Consider the following 20,639-nt stretch of genomic DNA (forward strand, 5'->3'; position numbering starts at 1 on the left):
TTTTATACAAACTTTCTTCCCACACCATTATGTAATCTTTCCCTTTTTAGGTTGCAGTGTGGTCTCTGCTAACCAGATTTTATATATGATCACTGCTAAATTACAACATAATGCCAAATGTACAAGTATCCTTCGCAGAATTCGAATGGCCAGCGATATCGTATATGAGTACAGGTGTTGTGAATCTATTTGTTTCTGTTGCATATGTAAATGTGAATGGAAACATGTGAGATTTGCGATCAGCTAATCCTAGGAGAAAGTAGAAAGCAGATCAAAGATATTGAGTAACGTATTTAATTCGTCAAACTATCAACTTTGATCTATCCTAGGAGAAAGTAGCAAGCAGACCAGACATGTTGACATGAGACATCAGGATCTTGTAAGTAAAGGGTATCACAAACTTCACTAACTAGCTCGTCCAGCAATGCCATCTCGTGTCGGCACAACAAAGGGAACACGATGACACACTCCATAACTTTAGCCTCATTGTGAGAAAGCTGACGTACTGGCACGGTGCCCTAAGCGTGGAATGCTTATCTACTAATGCCGCTCTTGCATCCAATCCATCATCGGCCACCACTTGTGGAAAATGCACCAGACGTCGAGAGATGGTCTTTTCCCGTTTCCCGCCTCCTCAATATCAATGGCCGCCCCTCTTCCTTTCATCGTCTATTGGTTTCCGCTCTCCTCTCTTCTCTTCCTTCTGCTCTGGATCCTTAGATTTCGTTCAACATTGCCACCACTTTGGATCGCGACTTACTCGAGCGGGCTTAGTAACTTGCCCAAGAATGCCCTGAGCCCGACTTTAATCTGACAATCCGCTTGGAAAATGTGATCTGCGATGCTAATAATTGAAATTAATGAGTTTTTTTTTCTCGATTTTGGTGATTACATGAACAGAATTCAAGTCAAACTACCCCTACAAGTGCAGGGATTAAGACAAATTGTACAAAAAAACATGGTATCAAACGTCCGTTGCACGTGCACATTTACTAGTATTAGGTAAAAAGCCTTGTTTTTAACAGACAGGCATGCTGGCTCTACTGGTTGCGGACTTTGTTCCCGGAAAATCCTATATGACACATTCTGCGTCAAGATGTCGACATTTCGCACAGGAGGTCGCGATCTAGCGTTGCGGTGGCCCGGCCCGTTCATGTGTTCTTCGTTCCCGGTTTCGGGACGCTTCTAGTAGGAGGTTCCAGCCGGTCTTTTCCGGTTTGAGGAATCTTCTAGAAGATTCCTAAACCGGTTCTTTTATTTCATTTTTGTTTTCTTTTCGTTTCGTTTTTCATTTTTTTTCTGTTTCGTTTTTTCGTTTTTTCTGTTCTTCTTTGTTTCCTTTTCAGTTTCCAATTTTAAATAAATTCAGAATTTCATAATTTGTTTGGAATTTTAAATTTAGTACAAAATTTCAAATAATGTTTGGAAAAATTGAATTTTGATCATGTTATTCAATAAATGATAAAAAATAAAAGATGTTCAGATTTTCAAAAGTTTGTTCACATATAGGAAACTTGTTCTATTAATACAAAAAATGTTCGAGTTTCGCATTTTTAAAAATGTTCAGATTTTCAAATTTTTGTTCAGGTTTCGAAATTTTGTTTCTATTAATTTAAAAAATGTTCGAGTTTCAAAACTTGTTCGCATTTTCAAAATTTTGTTCACATTTTCAAACGTTCTTTCCCTTAATTCAAAAAATGTTCGAGTTCAAAAACTTGCTCACATTTTCAAAATATGTTCAGATTTTCAAAAGAAAAATCACATTTGAAATCTTATTTAAATTAATTCAAAAAATGTTTGAGTTTCAAATCTTGTTTGCTTTTTTCAAAAAATGTTCACAATTCAAAATAATGTTCGATTGCCAAATTTTGTTCAGAGTTACAAAAAATGTTCCCTTTCTCAAAACTTGTTCCCAGATCCAAAAATATGTTCGCTTTCTTCTAGTTTTGTTCCAAGTTTCAAAAAATGTTCGCTTTTTCTTTTTTCGTCTAAATTTTATGAAATGTTCTTGTTTTTCAAAATTTGTTCAACATTACAAAAAGGCATTGCTGTTTTTCAAAAATTTGTTCACAGGTCGAAAAATGTTCAACATTTTAAAATAATTATTCGCTATTTTTGGAATGTCCGCGTTCAAAAAAAGATACAGGTTTTGAAAATAAACTGCGTTTTTTCTGCAAAGAAAAGAATGAACTGCGTTCAAACTTGTAAAAACGTTTAGATCTGTCGTGGATTAAGTTCTTATAGTGTTTGCTGCTCAACATTTGCAAATAACATTTAGTGGTGCAATGGCTAGCGCGCGGGGGTACTAAATGGGAAGTCTCGAGTTCGATTCTCCAGCCGCCCTCTGTTTTTTGCGTTTAGTGGTGAATGGCTAGCGCGCCTAATTTTAGGCTGCTCCCCAATAAGGCCCAGGTTGGCCCACGCAGGACAGTCCGACGAAATTCAGCCCAATTACTAAAAAGCAAATTAATAGCGGGATTCAATTACTAAAAAGCACATGAATAGTACCACCTTGGATAATATGAGCGAAAAATTGAAAGCGCAAATTTACGAGAAGAAGCATATTATAGGGATAGATTAGGAAGGAATAGGAAGAGGGGGATATATTAGGGAAAGACTATTTGTTAGGAAGCCACGCTGCCGTTCGGATCCACACGAACGCAGTCAAACACAAAGTCGGAAATCAACCACGACTGGGACGGATTGGTCAAGCCGGCCACCACTTGGAGAAGGACCCAGGCGTGAACACGGACTTGGACGACTCTTGCTGCACGTTGAGTCGCCGTCGCCTGGTCCAAGTTGCTGCCGTCCGAGCCGCCCTCGCCTCGTACGCCACAAGTCGCAGCTGGCCGGAGCTGCTATTGCTCGCCTCCGCAGAGTCGCCATGACCCTTTGCGGTCTCCGTATCTACCGTTGAGCGCTCCAAGCCGCTTGCATCGGGCCCTTACCGCTGCTGATTCGCCCTACGCAATACTCGCCCGCGCTGGTTCCATCGCCAGCTCACCACTACCTTCCCCACGACTGCTTTCAAGCCGGACTCTACCTCCTTGTGAGCCACCATGGCCAGCTACGACCCGCGTCTGAGCCGCCTCTGCTGATTTCTGTTGCCTATTGAACCGACCCTACCAACAAAAGTCACCAAAGTCGTCGCTCCCACGAGCCGCCGTGGCTAGCTCTTCTTCTACCCTGTGGGTTTCGCAGCTGTTGCCGGATTACCCTTGATTCAATGACCTTGGCCTCGACACTGAGTCTGCTTCGGCCTTCAAGTCGCCGTCCCTACGGCATGCCTTTGTCGCGGTTCGCCTTTGCCTCGCTGGCGAGTTGATTGCCGGCCTCCACCATGGCCCGCCTCGGCGAGTTGCCTCCTCGGTCATCTGCGAGCCGCCGGCACATTTTCGTTGCACTGCCAGCGAGCCGCTGCGGATTCAGCCGCTGCTCTGGCCTGTTTTGCGCCCGAGGTCTTCGCGAGCTGCCGTCCCCGCTGTTCGCCTTGCCGCGCGTTTCTTCGTTCACGGTCGCGCCCTTTCCATCTCTACCATCGCCGACTGACCCACCTCTGATGATACTGGCGAGCGTGAAGAAGTAGCAGACGTATTTGTTTACAAAGGAGATGTCGTCAGCTTGAAATCAAACAAAGATGCTCGTAGTTTGGTGATGGAAGTAGCTAGTGAGTATGATTCTGAAGATAGCATCACTGGCGATGAATCTGGTAATGAGGAGAATGGGCATGAAAAGCGCTCATAAAACTGAAAATGTTGGTCCTGACAATGATACTGCCAATAATACAAGTCATGGAGATGATGTTGACAGTCAGAGCTTGCTGCCTGATAACAAGAATTTTCCTCAATGAGGACATAATTGCTTCTTCTTACATCCAACTAGTCAGATGGGGCTTGGTGTGGATGTCAGTCTTGTGGTTGATATGTAGGGTGCTCATGGAGAAATGATTAAAGGTGTATTTGCAAAGGATTGGAACGCGTCAGATGGCTTCATGGGATGTGGAAAGCAGGACGTCTTGAAGTTACTGTCATAAAGCTAGCAATTGGCTGAATGGTGTCATCCTCAACCACACGCATCATCATGTGCCTGGGAAAGGAGTAAAGTGGCCGGGCGTTGTGGTGCACTCTTGTCACTCCAGCCAAAGGAGGGTGCTAAAAGTGCACAACTGTTTTTTCTACACAATCTAGCAAAAAAGCCCGTGCGTTGCAATGGAAAAAAAATGAAAAAGTACTTCCTAAGTCTAATGGCTGAAGACTATATTTTGCTGCTTCACTAAAATACTCTCTCTCTCTGCGCGCGCGCGTCACCGAGGTATTCCTCATAGCATCAGTTATGTAATTTATTTGCCAACGGTCTTAAACATTCAAAACGATGTGTATGAAGTGCTACACTTCAATTATAAAATAATGGAACAACTGACCTCAAAGAAATGGATTTGTGTTGGTGTCAATTACAGTGTCTTTTTCTCTGGAGACATGTTCATCCCTTCAGAAATAGAAAATGGAACAACTATATTCATAGCGCACTGTTTATAAATGAAATGTTCATTACCATTTTATAAAGAATTGAACAATTTAAATATTTAAAGTGTTTTTATATTCACAGAATACCAATTTACCTCGACTGCTGATGTAGAGCTCTGTGGAGTGTACTTGTCATGGATCGACGGTGCATTCACAAAGTAAATTGCATGCTAAATCTCCTCTCTCCTTATTTACCTTCTTAGTATGATCCTGCCTATTTAGGTTGTGCTTGAGCGGGCAACTTGTTATATTTTCCTTCAGATTGCAGCTCGACCGGTTGCCCTATGGGAGGTTGTCGTCCATGACGGCATTGCCACAGGACGGAAAAAAAATCTTATGAAGCCGGGTTTCTTTGCCTATAACGTGGGACCATATACATAATACGACACATGTTTAGCACACATCTCAATGCACTTTCTTCCCTGACTTCACATCTCCTTCAAATTCCAGGCTAGCGCGAAGGACGTTGTGCTGCTAGCCTTCTCTCCAATCTCATCAGCTCATCATCTCCATGTATAGGAGGTTGGCTGATTAATTCAGGGCGGCCACGTTAGGTCGGCTAATGACTAATTTGCTTCTACATGTATGCGTACCTGGTTTGCTTTGGCTAGTTAACCACTTCCATGCAAAGGAAAAAACGCAGTAGAAATCAAAAGGGCCAGTTGGTTGTTTAAATGGGCCATGCAACCAGTTATTTGGCCCCATCGAGCACCAAGCCAGTACGCCATGAGTTGCTAAAAAAATAGGCAGTACGGCATGAACCGATCGAGCAACCAGCCAGGAGCCAGCCCCCAGCGAGCTACTCACGCCAGACACCATGAATCCTAGCTAGCGGCAGCAGTGCGGCTGCCAGACGGCGGACATCGAGCAAGTGGCTGCCGTGACGGAGCGGCGAAGCAATGGAGGACACACAGTACGATGTACACCCCCGTTAGAGGCCCCAAAAGAAGGTCCACAGAAGTATAACACACCTGCTCTAACCTGACGTTGATGTACATCATCATCGATGTCCTTGTCGGCATTGTGTTCTACTTGGCCGTCCGGTACGGTCAGTTGCTCTTGTGCGAGTGGCGGGAGCTCCATGGCACCGGCCACGGCCCGCCTCCCGGAACCCACCTCGGGCTGAGGACATCACCGCACTTCTCACCTTCACATACAGAGACGAGTGGCGCCAACACCGTCACCCCTCGCCATTGGGCAGCTGGGGTGGCTGCCGGAGCACCAATAGTAAGAGGAGGAGGGGCAGCAAGGGGAGGGTGATGTCGGTGGAGTGCGTGGTGTGCCTGAGCACGGCGACGTTGTGCGCATGTCGTCGGCGTGTAGGCAATTCTTCCTGGGCAGCTGCATCGGTACCTGGCTGTGCGAGCACTCGTCGTGTCCGGTGTGCCCGCTATCGGTAGCTGCATCGGTACCTATGTAGTCAGTATGACCCACTTCAAGCCTCAACGGCCACCGCTGCTTCAAGGCCTCCTCCGCAGATATGGATCAAGGCCTGCCGATTAAATAATCGTCGTCCCGGACACTGCCAGTTGTGTATCCACCTGGGATATATAACAAGATTTGTGTGGATTTGTTCCCTCTTCTTTGATATGTTTCGGTCGTATGCTTGTTGTGTGTCCCCCGCCAGGGTTAACAAGATTTACGTGGATTTGTTCCCTCTTCTTTGATCTGTTTCGATTCTATGCATGTTGGCTTCTGATGCAACAAGGCCGCTGACATATAAAAGTAGATGGAATCGGGTGCAAAGAAGCGGGGTGGGACTATTATTACTTTGTACATGCAGCGCGTCCTAGCGAGGAAGATTTAACCTTAACTGGGATAGTTGGGCCTGATTCGGTGTGCCAGGTCATGGGCTGTTTCGTTTGCTAACGAAATTGATGCGAAACTGAGGTACGAAGGGTGGTGAAACGGTGGACGGAGATAAAATTTAGTACCACCTCGAATATGTTTTAAATTCAAACTGAAAGCATAAAATCATGGGGAAAAGCGTATTGTGACGGTGAACCCACGGAGTCAATCCGTACTTTATTATTAGGGATATATATATATATATATTAGGGATAGATTAGGAAGGAATAGGAAGAGGGGGATATATTAGGGAAAGACTATTCATTAGGAAGCCACGCTGCCGTCCGGATCCACACGAACGCAGTCAAACACAAAGTCGGAAATCAACCACGACTGGGACGGATTGGTCAAGCCGGCCATCACTTGGAGAAGGACCCAGGCGTGAACACGGACTTGGACGACTCTTGCTGCACGTTGAGTCGCCGTCGCCTGGTCCAACCTGCTGCTGTCCGAGCCGCCCTCGCCTTGTACGCCACAAGCCGCAGCTGGCCGGAGCTGCTATTGCTCGCCTCCGCAGAGTCGCCATGACCCTTTGCGGTCTCCGCATCTACCGTTGAGTGCTCCAAGCCGCTTGCATCGGGCCCTTACCGCTGCTGATTCGCCCTGCGCAAGACTCGCCCGCGCTGGTTCCATCGCCAGCTCACCACTACCTTCCCCACAACTGCTTTCAAGCCGGACTCTACCTCCTTGTGAGCCACCATGGCCAGCTACGACCCGCGTCTGAGCCGCCTCTGCTGATTTCTGTTGCCTATTGAACCGACCCTACCAACAAAAGTCACCAAAGTCGTCGCTCCCACGAGCCGCCATGGCCAGCTCTTCTTCTACGCCGTGGGTTTCGCAGCTGTTGCCGGATTACCCTTGATTCAATGACCTTGGCCTCGACACTGAGTCTGCTTCGGCCTTCAAGTCGCCGTCCCTACGGCATGCCTTTGTCGCGGTTCGCCTTTGCCTCGCTGGCGAGTTGATTGCCGGCCTCCACCATGGCCCGCCTCGGCGAGTTGCCTCCTCGGTCATCTGCGAGCCGCCGGCACATTTTCGTTGCACTGCCAGCGAGCCGCTGCGGATTCAGCCGCTGCTCTGGCCTGTTTTGTGCCCGAGGTCTTCGCGAGCTGCCGTCCCCGCTGTTCGCCTTGCTGCGCGTTTCTTCGTTCACGGCCGCGCCCTTTCCATCTCTACCATCGCCGACTGACTCACCTCTGATGATACTGGCGAGCGTGAAGAAGTAGCAGACGTATTTGTTTACAAAGGAGATGTCGTCAGCTTGAAATCAAACAAAGATGCTCATAGTTTGGTGATGGAAGTAGCTGATGAGTATGATTCTGAAGATAGCATCACTGGCGATGAATCTGGTAATGAGGAGAATGGGCATGAAAAGCGCTCATAAAACTGATGTTGGTCCCGACAATGATACTGCCAATAATATAAGTCATGGAGATGATGTTGACAGTCAGAGCTTGCTGCCTGATAACAAGAATTTTCCTCAATGAGGACATAATTTCTTCTTCCTTACATCCAACTGGTCAGATGGGGCTTGGTGTGGATGTCAGTCTTGTGGTTGATGTGTAGGGTGCTCATGGAGAAATGATTAAAGGTGTATTTGCAAAGGATTAGAACGCGTCAGATGGCTTCATGGGATGTGGAAAGCAGGACGTCTTGAAGTTACTGTCACAAAGCTAGCAATTGGCTGAATGGTGTCATCCTCAACCACACGCATCATCATGTGCCTGGGAAAGGAGTAAAGTGGCCGGGCGTTGTGGTGCACTCTTGTCACTCTAGCCAAAGGAGGGTGCTAAAAGTGCACAACTGTTTTTTATAGACGATCTAGCAAGGCCTTTATATACTCGAGGGGATTGACACGAATTTTTTTGCACGCATATAAGGATCAAATGAAATCCGGTGACTATATTGAAAGGTTATCTCCGGATGCCACTCACGGATCATCGGTCGTTCGAACAAATCAGATGATATCCATTTAAGTATATTTTATTAGCACATAGTGTTTTTATCCAAGAACAATTACTTTAGTCTGTATAATTTTTATAGGGCAATTATTCAAATGTGGATTATACTACGGGCACGGAGCACGTGCTACCAACAATTTGCACTGGCATATATTCGTGTCACGCTATTCGACGGATGTCCGTGTGAGCCATTGCCCCCGCGGCCCAGTCAAGATCAAACATGACGCGGCTAATTCGCCCGTCCACACGGCTTACGATGTCGCGGCCGACTCGCCTGCGTCCGCGTTGCCTCTAAACACCGCGGTCGTCTTTACCGTCCATCTTCGAGATCTGGTCTACATCAACACGCCAGGCCGCACCTGTGTGCACAAGCTGTTTAATGAGATTACGCAAGTTGCCACTCCTGCTGTCCGGTCTATTCCAACACTCTGAAGAAAACCATAATATGTTATCAGCCACCGCCTGCATCGGATGGCTCAATGGGCAGGCGCACAAGCCGCCGCCACTGTGTTTTTGGTTAACTTCAACAACCAGCAGGGATGAACCGCTGGCCGGATTACTGACACAAATCATATGGGGTCATTTATAACCCACCATGGTTGACCTCAAGTTTCCGTGGATTCACATCGTGTTATCAAACGCCAAGGGTATACAATCAATATTGCGAAGATTGTCAACTCGCCACCTTGCCTTCCAGCTTCAACATGTTCCAGCGTTCTGCTGTTCAACTGGCCGGTTTATATTACGGTCAAGTATGGATAATCTCAAGACAACTCCTCGAGTCGTCTTAAGGCTCGGGGGCTACGATGACATGACTTAGCAAATCTTGCCAGATTTAAGAACCCCGGGTCATTGGAGGGAAAATAACCCGGTCCTGGAGGCTACTACCATATTGATAAAAAAGTTTCGGCTCAATAGAAGAATTCTAGGTTTTAAGAGAAGATTCCGGCCAATATATTTTATATATTCCAAAACAAATCTCCGTAAAGTGTTAGGACATTTGGACTTCTGCAAAATAGGTATCTCAGTTTTGCTCCTTTCCAGTCCAGAATTCCAGCTGTCGGCATTCTCCCTCTTCATGTAAATCTTGTAAAATAAGAGAGAAAAGGCATAAGTAATGTACAATAATATAAAATAACATCCCACGGTGCCATAAATATCAACATAAAAGCATGATGCAAAACAAACATATCACGGGACCACAGATCGTTGATCACCGATCGTCTCCGCGTGCTCCCAAGACACTAACTGTTTGGATATGTGATCCGAGTAGGCCTCTGGCCTTTTCGCACTGACCACCACGCGGCAATAAGTATGGGCACTATGCATCGTACGATTCTTCCGAAAGATCACTAACATCAGCGGTTTAGCGGCATGCGCCCGGGTGGTCCATGTAAGCACCTGCTTTGTATAAAGAGGTAGGAAGGACTGATTCCGGCCGTCATCGCAACGCGAGGGATTGCAAAGGATAATTGGCCCATGACCCCTTCGCATTTAGGATGTAAACTAGCATGCTGGCCTCTTTGTTGAGCCTAGGTAGGACTATAGTGTGTCGATCAGCTAAGGCCGGGCATGACCCAGGAAAGTGTGTTCGACCGGAGTTAATCAAGCATGTTGGGAAAGTTTGTGCACCCCTACAGGGAAGTTAATCCATTCGAATAGCCATGTCCACGGTAACTGTCGATGTACAAAAGTAGGGGTCCTTTTTGTACCCCTTTACTTATGCGCGGGCAGTTGCAGCCACACGCCTGCGGCCATGCTTGGCAGGACAGAAGACAAAGGGCCTGGGAGGCCTAGATAGGAACCAAGAAACAAGACAACAGCAACGCTCCTTGCCGAGGATTCCCACGAGGCCCCGGCAAGGCTCCTGCCAAAGATACCCACGAGGCCCCGGCAAGACACTTGCCAAGGGCGCCCACAAGGCCCCGGCAAGACCCTTGTCGGGAAGATCAGCAAGACCATGGCAAGGCCTTGCCGCCCCGTCGCCACCCCAGCTCAGCGGCCGACCCACCAACTAAACAGGTACCCACATGGCAGTACTGGCTCCCAAGCCAACTATTGAAGCACCTATGTGGTGGCATGTAGATCTTCGTGAAGACCCTGCCACCACACCAGCTTAGCAGCCTGCCAGCCTACATGGCAGTGCATGCCTCGTTGGCCTGGACGCATGTCGGAGCAAGGCGAAGCGGCGACGGACAGGACGGGCTTCGTTGCCGTTCCCGATAAAGAAAGAGGACGCCTAAGTAGTGCATTTAATGCGTTTTGTCCCATGATGTCAGGCGATAAACTCAACTACTGTACAACTTTCCACCCCTGTGTGCCACTATGGCAGCCCCTTTGACTATAAAAGGAGGCCCGCGGCATACTGTGAGATGATTCGGACATTTTGGACCCTGCACTATTTGTAGCTAGTCCAAGAACACTAGATATACACAAACCATCAGGAGTAGGGTATTATGCATTACTTGCGGCCTGCACCTGGATAAACTCCCTCGTGTTGATCTTCGAAACCCGCTCTTTTTACAGCCCCGCGCCCCAGCAACCGTAGTAGGGATTCCCTGTGATCCCATAGGTGTCATTGCTGAGCACCAACATCTTTGGCGCGCCAGGTAGGGGGCGCAAGCTGTGAAATTCCGCTTTGGAAGTTAGCGCATCGAATTCATCATCACCATGGCCCCCAAGAAAAAGAGGATCACAGTGATCGGGTCGTCCGGAGCCGGCCTATCCACACCAGCGCGAGCAGGCGACCGGGTGGCCATGGATGGTGTCGAAGACGTGGCCCGCAAGCATCCATGACATTCTGGCAATTGGAGCCAGGCAAGCGGCGTTGTTCGGATCCGAGACAACGAGCCGCGCGCTGCTGGGTCCGGGGGCGGGGCCGTGCGGCCCACGTGTGACGCGGCAACCTCTACGGTGCCCCAGTTGGCACCCACGCCACGGCATTCCCAGGCCGCGCGGATGAGCAACACCGCGACGCCAGAGCTCCCGGGCACCGCCGCGAGAAGAGCCATGTGCACCACTCTCAAGACGCACCAGGCCGGCGTACACGCCCGGATGCCGGTGAAAGCGGAGTGCGACCGCGAGACCGTGACAGAGCTCCTTCTAACTTGGTTAGAAGTCAGAGCACGTCGCGGTTCACGTGGCTTTCGCCACCGCCCACGCCAGCAGAAGCGCTGGCGAGCGTGCAACTGCTCCTCGACTTCCCCCCTGCTGCGGAGAAGCTCGACGAGTGGAGGGCCACCATCCGAAGCGTCATCAGCTTCGCCAATAAAGATGAGCCTCTCCCAGCGGGACCCTCATGTTGGCGTTCTGTCGAGCCAGTGCATGCCGGTGATGGGAGGACCGGAGACGCTGGGACCATGGTGCACTCTCCTCCCCCACGGCCGCGACAACAACCACCGGCTCGTTGGGCCGACGCCTGTGACAATGTTTCCACACGTTGTCCGACCCGTGAACCCACTGTGACCAACGTCGAGTTCTTCGAGAGCGAGCTCAGGAAGACGCTCGGACTACCGTCGAGCGATGGCGGGAGGCGCGCCATCAGTCGGATCGGTGTGCAGGGCCTGCTATGGACCACCCAATGCCGGGGGGCTCCGGCGACCTGCCTTACAAGGTGGGTTGTCCGACCTTTACCCGAGAGCTGCGACAGTTCCAGTGGCCCTCCCACCGCATGTTCAAGCCTGATGTCGGGGAAAAGTACAATGGCAAGACTGACCCATTGGAGTTCCTCAGCATCTACACCATCGCGATGCAAGCCGTCGGGGCTCGCGATGACAAGGTGCTCGCCATCTACTTTCCGTTGGCGCTTAAGCCCAACGTCATGTCGTGGTTGATGCACCTACCAGTGGATTCCATCTCTTCCTGGTCGGATCTGTGCCACGAGTTTGTGGGCGTCTTTACTGGAGGCCACCAAGCTTCTGGCCAGGCAAGTGAGTTGCATGTCAGCCCCCAGAAGGATGGTGAGTCCCTGCATAAGTACATACAAAGATTCAGCCGTGTGTAGTAAACCATCGCAGATGTTCATCCCGCCGCTGTCATCAGTGCGTTCCATTCGAAATGCAACTGTAAGATGCGTGAAGAGCTGGCAATGAGCAAGGTTAAGGATGTAGCTGAACTTTATGTTCTCGCAGATAGATGTGCTCGGGCTGAAGAAGGAAGGAAGTACCCCGGCGAGGACATCGGTGCAGAAACCGACTCCATGGACGAAGACGCCGCCGCCCCGAAGAAGAAGGGTCGGCACCGCAACAGGAAGCGTAAGGGCAAGATTGTGCTTGCCGTTGAGGGATCCGGCGACCCCGACGCCACAAAGAAGGCCAAGGCTGACGACCCCGGCAAGGAGGTTGCCGGGTGCGCCGCCTGCCGGGCCTTGGTGGCCGCCGACAAGCCAGGAGGCTCCGACTAGCAGTACTGTTGTCGGAGTAATGGGTCACGGGTAGGCTAACCCGAGGCCCATAGCCTTTCAAGACTTCGGGGCTGACTGCGCCCGTCAAGACACGGACGGAGAGCCGGCTTCGGGAGGGCCGCTGAAAGAACAGCCGGCTGCCCATAAGCGTTAGAGTCCCGCGGATGAGATCGAGACCGGCTGACTCCGACTGGCGGCTTCCGGAGTCGCCGGCCATGGGAAGTCGGCCCACGACGTCAACGAAGCCCATGCCCTCATCAGGGGGATGGGACAGGGAGTGGCGACAATGAGGCCCACTCCCTCCCCTTTTTCCGGGGGATGGCCAGAGCACAGTGCACCGTACCAGTGGAGATCTTCGTCCGGCACAGCACTGTGCCATGCCATCCCTGACGCCAGCAACAGTGGGCGGAGTCCTGTACCCACGACGTCTGATAGTACGATCCATGGAAGACGGGCCCCACCAGTCAATGAGAGTCCAGAAGACGGCGAGAGCGCCCCAAGTCGGACCAGTAGGGAACCGGCCTCCGGGAGTCGGCCTGCCCCTCCTACTGGTTTCCCGCGCCATTAACCAGACGAGACGGGGAGTGGCTACAGTAATCATCTGCCAGGCGGCAGGACACGACCCCATGACTAAGCCTGCGTCATTAGAGGCACGGCTACAGTAATCAGCAGCCGGCAGGACCCGCCCAATCGGCGGGCCCCAACAGTCGGCAGGAGGGCCCGCAGGCGAAGAGACTGACAATGGGGCCCTGCGTCCCTACAGTTTACCATTGTACCCCCGGGGGTAGGCTTATATAAACCCCTGGGGCACCCATGCAAAGGGTTCCGATTCATTAGAACTAGACCAAACCTTAGAGAAGAGGGAGAGCCAGCCTAGCCTCATCTTGTCCACAGATACAGCTCGAGGAGCACCTTTGTACTCACTTTGCCTTAGTGATCATGCGGAGACCCCGCAGAGCAGGACTAGGGGTGTTATCTCCTAGGAGAGCCCCAAACCTGGGTAAAGTACGCCGACGTTCGTGTCTATGCCTCATCCCATTTCTAGGCACCGGCGACGTTCTACTCGCCCCCACCATGATAAGCCATCCATTGGCATATGTCACACCCAACCCCTAACATTTGGTGCCCACCATGGGGCAAGGTGCACCGTCGTCCGGAGACCTATTCTAGACGGGAACCCTTTTCCTCCCTGGCGAGCGCAGCCAGCCCGACGCGCTGCATGGCGCTGAAATCGCCTGCGCGGCCAGTTGCCTCGCCGATCTTGTAGGCGAGGTCCGCCTCTCCGACGAGCCCGCATCCGACGCGGGCAGAGGCGGCCCCGAGAGCCTCCTCGCGGGCCTCCTCGATCAACTCCACGTCACCAGCGAGCCAGCTGGGGACTTGGAGTCCGTAGGCTCCACCGATCCGATGTTGGTCGACTCCGACACCGTGTCGCTTGACACGTTCCCCACCAATGTGGTGGTCTATGATGAGCCGCTTCCTCACGCGGAGAGCGGCGGAAGCACCTTCACAGAAGTGATTGTCATCAATCATGGCGAGCACTCCGGCGGGGGTGATTATGACCCGCTCCACACAGCGCTGCAAGACCTGGCAGCGCCCGTCCCTGAAGATGCCGACGCCGAGACGCTGGAGGCATGCCGCCTTTAGCTAGTCGAAGGCGCCAAAAAGCTGGCCAGCGTGAGACGCCTGTTAGAAGCCTACCAGCGCGAGATGGACTGCGCTGTGGGCAGCACGCCGGCTGCGGCTGGGCCTAGCCGCCTTGGCACAGTCCAGCAGCGCGGCGCGGCTATCGCCGATCTGTTCGGGGCGAATCGCCCTGTTTATGCCACGCCTGCAGAGAACATTCGAGCCGCCCTAGGCGGCGGCGGACGAGCTGGACAAGTTCGAGGGCGAAGAACGTCGCTTGATGACGGAGCGCGTCCAGCGACTCCTTGACGCGGCCGCTGAGCAGAACGAGGCCGGTGGCCACACTAATGCGCCGCGCCGATGGAATGACAACCTGCTTCCGCGCCGAGACCAAGGCACGGAGTCTCGGACGCCAACTGGCGGCTTCGGCGGAAGAAAAGACAAGGAGCCGACTGCCAGCCGCAGTCGGACTCGCATCACCATAGAGCGCAACCGAGACGGTCGCCCAAGAACAGTGGAACGATGGGATGACTGTCCGCCTCCTCCCCCTAGGAGGGAAAGGCGAGTTTCCCCATCGCCTGTTGATCACCTGATGCTCGGCGACTGCCTTGGCCGCCGAGAGGGAGTCGGAGAGAACGACTGAGGGAGTCCTGGATTAGGGGGTGTTCGGGTAGCCGGACTATACCTTCAGTCGGACTCCAGGACTATGAAGATACAAGATTGAAGACTTCGTCCCGTGTCCGGATGGGACTTTCCTTGGCGTGGAAGGCAAGCTTGGCGATGTGGATATTCAAGATCTCCTACCATTGTAACCGACTTTGTGTAACCCTAACCCTCTCCGGTGTCTATATAAACCGGAGGGTTTTAGTCCGTAGGACAACTTCATCATACAACAATCATACCATAAGCTAGCTTTTAGGGTTTATCCTCCTTGATCTCGTGGTAGATCTACTCTTGTACTACCCATATCATCAATATTAATCAAGCAGGACGTAGGGTTTTACCTCCATCAAGAGGGCCCGAACCTGGGTAAAACATTGTGTCCCTTGTCTCCTGTTACCATCCGGCCTAGACGCACAGTTCGGGACCCCCTACTTGAGATCCGCCGGTTTTGACACTGACATTGGTGCTTTCATTGAGAGTTCCTCTGTGTCTTCGCTTTCAGGCCCGATGGCTTCTTCGATCATCAACCACGATGCAGTCCAGGGTGAGACTTTTCTCCCCGGACAGATCTTCGTCTTCGGCGGCTTCGCACTGCGGGCCAACTCGCTTGGTCACCTTGAGCAGATCGAAAGTTACGCCCCTGGCCATCAGGTCAGGTTTGGAAGCCTAAACTACACGGCTGACATCCGCGGGGACTTGATCTTCGACGGATTCGAGCCATAGCCAAGCGTGCCGCACTGTCTCGATGGGCATGATATAGCTCTGCCGCCGAACAACGCCTTGGAGGCCGCACACGCATCGGTTCCGACCATTGATTCGGAGCCCACTGCGCCAATCGAGGATCAGCGGTTGGACGCTGCCTCAGGGGCTGCGATCTCAAAGGCGATCGAGCCAAACTCCAGCCCCGCACTCCGCATGGCCCGTGACTCCGAGGTGCCGGATTCCTCTCCGAACTCCGAGCCCCCCGCGCCCCCGCCGATCGAATCCGATTGGGCGCCGATAATGGAGTTCACCACCGCGGACATCTTTCAGCACTCGCCCTTCGGCGACATCCTGAATTCTCTAAAGTCTCTCTCTTTATCAGGAGAGCCCTGGCTGGACTACGGTCAGCAAGGTTGGGATACGGACGATGAAGAAATTCAAAACCCACCCACCACCCACTTCGTAGCCACTGTCGACGACTTAACCGACATGCTTGACTTCGACTCCGAAGACATCGACGGCATGGACGACGATGCAGGAGATGAACAAGAACCAGCACATGTAGGGCGTTGGAAGGCCACCTCGTCATATGACATATATATGGTGGACACTCCAAAGGATGGAGATGGCGATGGAACAGTGGTGGACGATACCTCTAAGAAACAGCCCAAGCGTCGGCGTCAGCGGCGCCGCTCTAAATCCCGCCAAAGCAAAAACGGTGATTCTGGCACGGGAGATAATACTACTCCGGATAGCGCCGAAGAACATGTCACAGCCCTAGCTTAGCCTTTGATTGTCCTTGCATGATCGTCATGTCATCATGTCTAAATTTCATTTAAATATGAAATGGGGGTTGAACAAACCCTAGCATCAATCAAATCAAATAGGCTCAAGTAAAATCTATTTCAATGAACCCAGAATGCCCTTTAGAAAAGTTCATGATTTTTGTTAAAGGTGAAAACCTCTGTCAAAAATGATGCACGTATTTCTAGGCCATTCTGGATTTTTGAATTAAATCTTATTGTATTTGACTTTGGGCATTTAAATACTATAAATAATTTAAATGTTCAAATAATGTTGGAACTATTTTTGGGCCACTGAAATAATTCAGCAAGTGTCCATGAATATTTTCGGGATTTTAGGAAATGCCTTGGTATTTTTCCTAAGCTCAAAACAGAGGCAAATAATTAGAAAACAAAAACAAAAATAGAAAAGGGCTAGAACCCACCTGGCTTACCTGGCAGCCCAGCTGGCCCAGCCCACCTCCTCCTCCTCGTCGTCTACCTCTGCCTACTGGCAGAGGCGTGTCGCCTGCGCGCGCAGCGGACGCCACCTCCTGCTTCCACCTCCTGCTTCCTTCCCCGTCCTCGACCGCGCGCCTGGAGATGCCCGAGCCCCCCTGGTCCTTCCCCTCACTCGCTGCTCTCTCTTCCCTCCTCTGTTTCTCCTGCACAGAGCCACCGAGAGGAGCTCGTCGCCGCCGTCCATTGCCACCGCGGCCACCGGCCCTCCCTCGCCCTACTGACCCGCCCAGAAGAATCGCAGTGTCGTATTCATCCTATACGAAGAGCCACGCGACGCCAGGTGCCCCGCATCGCCGACTACCTCGTCTTCTTCCTCCTCTGCCGCCTGAGATCGCCACCGACATCCCGTCGTCACCAGCCTCTCCCCGAGCACGCCGAGGCCTCCGTTCAACTTGCTATGAGCTACTGCGTCTTTCCCCCTCCTCCCCGAGCTCATTCCTGTCCTGTAGCCGCCGATTCCACTGGACCCGCGAGCTCGGCTCCGCCGGCCATATCGCCGCCGTGGCCACCGTCACCTAGAGCTACAACCGAGCGCACAGCTGTGCTCAGCGCTTCCTCAGGAAGCCGCAGACCCCACCAGTTCGCCTCGAAATGCGCTGTAGCGCCTAACCCATCGGTGCCCGAGATCCGGCCGCCGCCACGAGCTTGATTCCGGCGAGCTCGCTCCACCTCAGCCCCTCCCGCTTGCTTAGCTGGATGCGGCTGAGCACCACCTACGCGTAGATCATCTCCGCCGCTGTTTTGGTCGTTGGAGGGCATTTTCCGAGCCCCTCCGCCGCGTCTGTCACCGCCGGCGTCAAGCCGCCGGCGCGTTTGACTTGTTTGACCAGGGTTTGACCTCCCCTGGGTCATTGACATGTGGGGCCAGCCCGTGCTAATTATCTAGTTTAGGTTTAACTAAAATAGGATTAGCTCCTGTGACACTGACACGCGGGCCCCACCGTCCAGGTTTGACCTGGACCGCCCAGTTGACTTTCTGACGTCACTGTGACGTAATGCTAAGCTATAAATAATTTTCTGGAATTAGTATATTTCTAAATAATTAGAAAATCCAGAAAATTGCCTAAACTTCTAAAAATCATAGAATTTCAACCGTAACTCCAAATGAAATAATTTATATATGGAAAATTATCAGAAAAATTCAAGGAATCCATCTATACCATTTTCATGCATGTTTGAGCAAGTTAACCTCACTGTTTAGGATGAAACATGATTAGGGAAAATTTCATAATAGGTTTGGAGTTGGAATTTGATGTAGTTTTGAACTCCACTTAAATTAAAATGACTTTCTGTTGCATTAGCCCAAATCAACAGCATATTGCCATGTCATGATCATGCATCATATTGTTGCATCGCATTGATTGTGTTCTTCCTTGTTTGCCGGTAATTGTTCCCTCTCGGTAGACGCTGCTCCGACGCTGTGATCGTTGACACTGATGAAGACTCAATGTTATCTTCAGAAGTGCCAGGCAAGCAAAACCCCCTTGTTCATTTCGATACAGTCCCACTCTCTCGCTCCTGCTCTCTTTTACTGCATTAGGGCAACACCGATTCAACTGTTACATGCTGCGGTAGTTGAACCCTTTCCTCTGCATGACCTGTCATTGCCACAGTAAATAGATGAAACCCACTAGCATGAGTAGGAGTTGTTTGAGCCCTGATGTGCCTACTCATTCATGCTTGTTTGTCATGCCTGCTACTACTTAGAGTTGAGTCTGGTCTGATTCATCGGGAATGAATTGGAACGTGGTGAACATGTCCAACCGTTGAGAGCTAAGTGTGTGAACACGATTTGGTAAAGGTAGCGGTGAGAGGCCATGTAGGAGTACATGGTGGGTTGTCTCATTGCAGCCGTCCTCAGGAACTGAGTCCTGTGTTTGTGATCCATGAACAGTTACTACCACACATTGGGTTCCGGTAACTCGGCCCCTCTCGGCTTATTAATCAACTCGATCTCTGTCCAGGAGTTGCAACTAGTTTCTGGTGTTTGTAGGTAGTGTTAGTAGTCTACCAAGTGGCACCCGGTACAGGTGGGCTTGGGATAGACTAGGCACCGTGGCACGGTGTACCAAGTGGCACCCGGATGGTGGGCTTGGGAACCCTGCTCACATCGTTTGGGGCCGTGAGCGACACCCCGGCCGGATCTCCTTGCGTATGGAACCCGAATAGGCGATAAACCTGGACTAGAGACTTGTTGGTTAGTCAGGTCGTGGCCAACTCCCTCGCCCGGCTTCCGCTTGAAGGTTGCCGAGGTACATGACGTGTACAGGGTGATAAGTGGCGAGAGCGTGTGTGAAGAAGTACACCCCTGCAGGGTTATCATTATCTATTCGAATAGCCGGATTCCTCGAATATGGAAACTTGGACCCCTTGCATAGTTCATAGACAAGTGAAAGTGGATACTCTAAAACTCGCAAGATAAGTGTGAGTCTATGGATGGCGTTCTCGCAGGGAGGCGGGAGCGGATCCATAGTGGTGTATTGGTATGGTGAATTTGTGGACTCGTGTGCGCCACCTCAAAAGAGTTACTTGCAGTCGTAGTTCAGGTTAGCCACTGAGTCAAAGCTGGCTTGCTGCAGTCAAACTCCACCACCCCCTTTATTGATACTGATGCATATGTAGTTAGTTCTGATGTAAGACTTGCTGGGTACATTTGTACTCACGTTTGCTTATTTTATGTTTTGCAGAGAGACGTCAGTCTATCTAGTAGTTCCGCGTGGACTTTGACGTTTAGCTTGTTACCTCAGCTACGATCTTGTGCCCTCGGCAGGATCTGGTAGATAGTCAGGCTTCTCAGCCTTTTTCATTTGTAGATGTCTGTACTCAGACATGTTAAGCTTCCGCATGTGCTTTGACTTGTATGCTCTGAATGTTGGGTCATGAGACCCATGTTTGTAATATCTCGCTCTTCGGAGCCTAATGAATAAATACTTGAGTCGTAGAGTTATGTTGTGATGCCATGTTGTATTTACACATATCGAGCATATTGTGTGTATGATTGAAATGCTTGGTATGTGTGGGATCCGACAACCTAGTTGTTTATCCTTGGTAGCCTCTCTTATGGGGAAATGTAGTCTTGTGCTTCCATGAGCCATAGTAGTCCGCTACAGCCCGGTTCACCGGAGTCCTGCTAGCCCAGCTCTACTGCTCAGGACACTTGACTGGCCGGCATGTGTTTCACTTTGTTCCTGTGTCTGTCCCTTCGGGGAAATGTCACGCGGTGACATCCGGAGTCCTGCCTAGCCTGCTACAGCCCGGGTTCCTAGAGTCCTGTTAGCCTAGTGCTACAGCCGGATTCACACGCTGCTGACCGACATGCTCGATGTGATACATGTATGCCTGTCCCCATAGGTTGGTGCCGCTTTGGGTTCACGACTAGCCATGTCGGCCCGGGTTCTCTGTCATATGGATGCTAGCGACACTATCATATACGTGAGCCAAAAGACGCAAACAGTCCCGGGCCATAGTAAGGTGTTACATGCTAGATCGATGTGACTTGGAATCGAGGTCCTGACAGAACACCCCCTCCAGCAAAATTTGGCACAGGAGGACAGAGAAGCCAGCCCTCACGAGAGGGCGGCGGACCAAGAGGTTGAGGACGATAATTATA

The sequence above is a fragment of the Triticum urartu genome, chromosome 2 (assembly GCF_003073215.2).
Source record: "Triticum urartu cultivar G1812 chromosome 2, Tu2.1, whole genome shotgun sequence".
Lineage (NCBI taxonomy): Eukaryota > Viridiplantae > Streptophyta > Magnoliopsida > Poales > Poaceae > Triticum > Triticum urartu.